Below are 7,345 nucleotides of genomic sequence, written 5' to 3' on the forward strand. Positions count from 1 at the left end.
TGGCCAAAGTAGGCGGGGAGATATCCTAGCCAGAGGGAAAAGTCTGTATAATTATGTTTATCCCGGTATTGTTTATAATGGTAAAAATTGGAGACAAACGAAATGTCCCATCAGGAGGAGGCTAGATACATCATCTGCAGCCTGTTCACGTGATGGAATTCTCTACAAGCTTGAAAATGAATTAGAGCTCCGTGGATGATGCTCACAAGCATACGGTAAGGCAAAGAGAAACAAGATGTAGATTACGTATTGTATAGTATGCTTTATCAGGGTTAGCGACATGCAGAATAACACTAGCTATCATACAGGAGTCTACCTATGTGGCTGGGAAGTGATAAATATAATTCTCAGAGCAAAGCTTACCTCTGGGGAGGAGGGCTCACGTAGGGGCTCACACAGGGGCCTTCAACTGTAGGCCATTACCATGAGTGGCCATTAGAACATTCTTTATATATTCTGGCAATTGGAAATATTTCATTAATAGATTCATTTTTAAAAAAGATTTTATTTATTTAGTTGAGAGAGAGAGCATGAGCAGGGGGAGGGGTAGAGGGAGAAGCAGACTCCCTGCTGAGGAGGGAGCAGAGCCCGATGCCGGATGCCAGGGTCGATCCCAGGACCCTGAGATCATGACCTGAGCCGAAAGCAGACACTTAACCAACTGAGCCACCCAGGCGCCCCTCGTTCATAGATTTATTTCTGAGTACATGCAAAGGCCAGAAGCATTGGCAGCCCAGGGTGTGGCATAGGAGAGAAGAAAAGGATCATGTTTGCCCTGCGCCAGAGTTCAAGTTTCACATGCCTTGCCTTGAGAGGACAGAGCCCCTTCTAAAACAACTAGAAAAGGCAGGTATGGATGCTCCCAGGTATTTGCAGGTAGCAAGCAGCTCGCCATCTGCCCAGACCCCGTGACCTTTGCCTGGACAGGCTGTGCCCCATGCCCTGATGTCAGCCACTTAGGGCCCACACACAGAGGAGGGACTGCTGGTTTGGGGGGGAGGTGGGGAGGCATCTATACCCGCTGTCCACGTCCTGGGAGGGCAGGGCTAGTGCACTCAACAATGTCTGAGGCTAAAAAGCCATTGATCTTCCTGACTGGGGCTCCCTGAAGGGGAGAAGAACTGAGACCCCCAACTGTGATTTTGGGAATACCTACTCTGGGCTGGATACTTTCCACAGTAGCCCTGGGAGGGAGGGGCTGTGAGCCCTTTTGCAGATGGGGAAGGAGAGGCTTCAACAGAGTAAGGGAGCCGCTCGAGTGTGTAAGGCCACACGATGGAAGGAAAAGACCAAAGGGCCAAGAGGAGGTGCGGACTGCGGTGCCCGCCTATCCACCCCTCCCTGGAGGGACACCTCATCTGCCCCTTGGCAATTTTCCTGGCAGGTTCCCCTAGGTAGGGTGCCTCTGCAGAGCCCATGGGCAGGCATTTGCTCCTGGGGAGAGCCTCTCCTGTGGGTGCTGTTATGCTGACAGGCTAAACACAGAGCCTCACTGCTGTGCAGACGGCCCAGACAGGAAAATGGGATGGACCTGGGGCTGGCAGGAGGGAGCCCGCCTAGCCCTGGCCCCTGGCCTGCATGGCCCTGACTCCCGCTGAGGGGTGGGGTGGGGGGGAATAGGGAGGAAGCTCCCACCTGCTGAGCGCTGCTATTAATTTAATTCACCAATCCCCACTACACCTCTGTAAGGAGGGGAAACAGACTCCAAAGGCTGCAGTGACTAACCTAAGGCAAGGTGACGGAGATTCAAGATTTGAATCCAGGCCATCTGATTCTGGTCCCCTGTAGTCAGTCCCCTGTTTGGCACAACCCCATGACCCTCAGCCTAGGCCAGGGTATGGGAGGGGCAGCTGTGCACAGGGTTCTAGCCCAACCCAGGTCACACCCAACATGCACCCAACAGCTGGGGAAGGCTCGGATGTCTGAGGCCCTTGGGAGCAGATGGCCCTACTGGGAAGGCAATGATCTTCCTTGAGTCTGTGCCCCCATCAGGCTCTGGAATCTCCCAGGCAGGGGCCATGTCCTCCTCCAAAATGCACGCCCTGCACCTGACACAGGGTCTCACAGAGGGGCTACTTAGGAGCCACAGGATTAATCTGATTGACATAAACTGCCGTGAGACACCCTGGTGGATGCTTCCAATAGGAAACGCACTAGTGTGGTCTATTACATAAGTAACTAATCTTCTAGGAATAACATAGAAATGCACACAAAATTCAAAGGGTGGTACCTGGAAAGGAAAATATCCTCCCTGCCCCCTCCACTTCTCTCTTCATCCAACTTTCCAGGGTTAGCAGTTTCCGTGGGCTCTTCCCAAACATGTATGGGAGGCACATTAGGGATTTAGAGCTATCTAGAGATGTTAGAGCTAGGTAACCCAGACAGGCTTCCTGGGGGAGGAGTGGAGGGGTAATTTGAGCTGGAGCCCTGAGGCAGGTAGGATTTCTGTGGTCAAAGAACAGAAGGGATTCTCCAGGCGTGAGTAACAGTGTGTACAAAGGTGCAGAGGGAGGAAAGAGTGTGCTTCTCTAGGGATACGATAATGGGGGGAGCCACGGGGAAGCCCCCTGGAGTAAGAAGGGGCCAAGTCACAGTAAGCCTCAGTGACCTCTGACTTCTAGGGAGTAGACTGGTTCGTGTCACCTTGGACAAGTCACTTAACCTCTCTGTTGCTGATTGCGTGATGGATGTTTGCTGAGGAGCGCTCTTGGGATCAGCAGCTGTCGGGGAGTGAGTGAGGGTAAGAGTGGGCAGAGGATCAAATTAAGCTGTGAGGTCTTAGTGGACCCTATGGGAACTCTGGGGCTGGGATGGTCCTCAGAATTGTCCAGAATTTGAGCAAGGGATACACCCACACTCACCAATGACAGTCAGATGCAGGTTGCCCCTAGGGAAGGTTGATGACCTTGAGCAAAGTGACTCAGCTGGAGGCGAGTCCTGGAGAGGGACCCAATCAGTGGTATGAACGGCCCGCAGGGGCCTGAGTGCCTCAGTGGGAAGGGGACCTCGGCCAGGCGCAGCACCCACCAGGGTCTCCGAGCTGAGTCTCATTCGTGAAATGAAGGTGATGTTACCTGCGTCTTGCAGCTCTTCGGAGGCCTAGGGGAGACAATCCCTGGGGCGTGCAGAGCACCTTCTCCCTACCTTCTCTAAAGCACTTTCCACTTTCCAGCTGCCCATCACCAATCTCGTTCTTAATTCTCGAATATTCAAAAGTGTGTGGTGGATCAAAAACCCAGGTGCTGGTTAGAGTTTCATTCTGCTGAGAGTAACAAAAGCCCCAAAATAAAGAGGGCTTAAATGAGATAGACACTCTTTCTCCCTTAAATTCTAGAAGTCTAGAGTTAACACCATCCAATACAGTACCCAGGAGCCCCATGTGGCCATGGAGCACTTGAAATATGGCCAGCCTTAGTCAGGATGTGTCATAAGTGGAAAGTACAGCGATTTCCCCTTATTCGCAATTTTGCTTTCTGCAGTTCCAATCCCCTGCAGTCAGCCGTGGCCTGGGGCGGGGAGATGATCCTCCTTCTGATACATCGTCAGAAGGTCAATGGCAGCCTAAAGCTACGTCACCGCACCTACATCATCCCCCTCACGTCGCCTCACACGTAGGCATTTTGCCATCTTGCAGCCTCCCACGAAGGAGGGTGAGTGCAGGACAGTAAGATATTGTGAGAGAGACAGAGAGACCCCATTCATGTAACTTTTATTACAGTGTATTGTTATAATTGTTCTATTTTATTATTACTTATTGTGAATCCCAGGCTGTGCCTCATCTATAAGTTAAACTTTATCATAGGTATGTATGCATAGGAAAAAGTCATATATACACGGTTCGGTACTATGGGCGGTTTCAGGCATCCCCTGGAGGACTTGAAACATATCCCCCATGGATAAGGGGGTACTATTATACACACCAGTTTTAAAGATTTTATATGAGGGGTGCTTGGATGGCTCAGTCAGTTAAGCATCTGCCTTTGGCTTGGGTCATGATCCCAAGGTCCTGGGTTCGAGCCCCACATCGGGCTCCCTGCTTATCGGGTAGTCTGCTTCTCCTTCTGCCTCTGCTCCTCCCTACCCTGCTTGCACTGTCTCTCTGCCTCTCAAATAAATAAATAAAATCTTTTAAAAATAAATAAATAATAAAGATTTTAAATGAAAAAAGAATAATATAGCCCTGTCAATAATTTTTATACGAATCCTGTGATAAGTGACAGTAGTTTTAATATATTGAGTCAAATACACTATATTATTTAAATTAATTTCACCTGTTTATTTTTACTTTATTTTCCTTAAAATTTAAATTTAAATATGTGGTTTGCATTTGTGGCTTGCATTATATTCCTATTGGACAGAACTGCTCTAGGGCAGTGGTTCTTTTTTTTTATTTATTTAATTTAATTTTATTATGTTATGTTCGTCCCATACATTACATCATTAGTTTTGGATGTAGTGTTCCATGATTCATTGTTTGCATATAACACCCAGTGCTCCATGCTAGAGCAATGGTTCTTAACCAAAAGTGACTTTGGCCCCCAGAGGACAGATGGCAATCTCTAGAGGCATTTTTGATTGTCACACCTCAGGGAGTGGGATGCTACTGGCATCTAGTGGGTGGAGGCCAGGGATGCTACTATACATTCTGCAATGCATAGGACGGTCCCCGTCCTAAGAATTATCTAAGAATTATCCAGCATGAGATATCAATAGGGCTCAGGTTGAGAAACCCTGGTCTAGAGGTCCACGCCATTAGTCCATGTAGTTCTACAGTATCAGGAACCCGGCCTTCTTTTACCTTCATAGCAATGTGTGCCTTCCATTGGCAACATTGTGGCACACTCTAAAATGGCTGCTGGAGCTCCAGCCATCGTGACAGCATTCTATCCAGGCACAAAGAGGAAGGGCAGAATAAGGGCACACCTTCTTTCCTCAAGGAAGATGTGCGCACCACTTCTGCTTACTCCCCATTGATTGGAACCTAGTCCCTGGCCTCATCTTGCTATATGGGAAGCTGGGAAATGTAGTCCTTAGTGGACTGGCATGTGCCCAGCTAAAAAATCAGGAGTTTCTTACTGAGGAAGACGGGAAAATGGGTCTGAGGAGGAGACTGGTATCTGCCATACCTTGCTAGGAGCACCAGGCAAGGAATGTTATTCCCATTTTACAGAAAAGAAAAAGAAAAGAAACCCGGCACCCAGGTAAGGGGAACGGTCCAGATTAAATGGCAGACTCAATCATGAACCTAGGGCACCTGAATCCCAGCTGTCTCTTCCTCACTCCCTGCTACCCTACAAACTTGGCTAAATCACACTTTTGTCCTTCGAATCCCATTGGCCAATTGTGCACATTGTCATCTCCATCCCCACGGTGGCAGTTTCTCTGTCAAGAACTTCACTCACTTTCTCAAGGAAGAGAGTAACTTCTCAAAGATGCGCCTTCAAATTCAGATAAAGCCTGGAATTCACTTAACAGCACTGTACCAATCTCAGTTTCTTAGCTCTGACAAATGTACACAGAACCCTAGGATGTTAACAACGGTGGAAACTGGGTGAACGGTATATGGGAATTCTCTGTATTATACTGGCAACTTTTCTATAAGTCTAAAGTTATTCCAAAATAAAAAGATCCTTAAAAAAAAAAAAAAACCCTTCCTTCAGAATTCAAATAGTCAAGTTGATACATTTCAGCATGAGTGGTTTGGTTTTCTTAAAGCAAAGTGCATCCCCACCACTCACATTTATCATTCACCAAACAGCCCCGACAGGGCGGATATATTCTAACAAATAACTAGTGTACACCCAGCCCTTAGCATGTTCCAAGAGTTGTATGGGAACATTATGTTTACGAGCTAGCCTGGTTCTCACAAACAGCCCTATGAGACAGCTGTTGTGCCCATTTTACAGATGAGGCTGTGGAGGTCTGAGTGACCAGGTGACCTTCGCAGGGGCACATGGCTAACAAGAGAAGGAGCTGGGATCTGAGCCCCAGTCCCTCCCACTCCAAAGACCCTACTACAGCCTTCTACCGACTCTCCCCTCTCCATTTAGATTCTCCCATCAGTCTTTTGGGCAGTCAAGTATCCTCATTGTGATGACAACTGCCCTGCTTCCCACTCAGCGAATTGCCTTGGGCAGAGTCAGCCACAGGCACTTTGGCACAGTGTCTTCTCTCCAGGGGCCAAACAAGAGCCCTGTAATCTGCTTTACACCTCCTTCTGCAAACTTCCCCAGTTACAAGTGTCAGCCTCTGCAGGGAGGCCAGATTTAGCGCCTCTTCCCCAGGGGGCTACTACTCCAGAGAGGTGGGGAAAGCAAGGAGTGGGACTGCAGAGAGCCCCTCCCCACCGGCTCAGCCCAGGGGTTTAAGCTTCCACCCATTATCCCATTTAACTCTCTCAACATCCTAGGGAGGTGGACGGCATCACACCCAACTCACTGATGAGAAAACCCAGGCTCATTCAGCCACTTGTCTAAACTTGTTCGGCTGGAGCCAGGTTGGGGCCCAGTGTTGTCTGTCCAACTGCACCGGCCTAAAAGGAGAGTGCCCAGCTGGGACCAGACTCAGGATGGCTCCCCCAGGGAGGCAGGAGATGTTGGACAGGCTGCAAGCGGAGCCTTAGCTCCTGGGAGAAAGAAGCGGGACTCAGAGAACCTATCCTCCTGCTGTCCTTAGAGAGGTTGTCCCCACTGCCACCATGCCTTTACACCCAGGAGCCTCCTGCCTCAGAGGCTCTCTCCCTCCTACTCATTCATCCCAACCCTGCCCAGAAAGAGGATGAACCTACCATTGTATCTATCATTGCGTCTTCCAGAAACCCTCCACAGTGGAAGTTAAGACTTCTGTTTTTAGGTCAGGCAAATAGAATGAGAAGAGCTGGCAGCCACAAAGATTTGGGATCTGAAAAGCAGATGGATGAGGCCATCTGACCCTTCTGATAGAGATGCTTTTAACCTCTGTAAGGAAGTCTCACGATTGTACAGCAATGCTGATGCCATTACAAGATTGCCAAATGGCCAAGAGCCGTTACTGGTTGTCAGAAGCATCCTAATTTTAGAAACATGAAAATATGAAAAAAATTATGTGTCTTAGAATGAATGAAATACGCTGGCTCCACACAACTGCGAATCCTACCTTGTTAAGGTCGGATTTAAAAAAAAAAACCTACATTTCCCAGACTCCCTTTCGGACCTGTGACCTAGTTCCCACCAATAAGATGCACCCATGGAAGGTTCTGATTTGGAAATGGCAAGAAGGTTGGATAAGAAGTGACAGGCTGGGAGAGGTCATCCATTTTGCCGAAATGGGTGGCAAAAACAACAAAGTTAATTTTCTGAGATTAATC

The sequence above is a fragment of the Phoca vitulina genome, unplaced genomic scaffold, assembly GCF_004348235.1.
Source record: "Phoca vitulina isolate PV1807 unplaced genomic scaffold, GSC_HSeal_1.0 scaffold1, whole genome shotgun sequence".
NCBI lineage: Eukaryota > Metazoa > Chordata > Mammalia > Carnivora > Phocidae > Phoca > Phoca vitulina.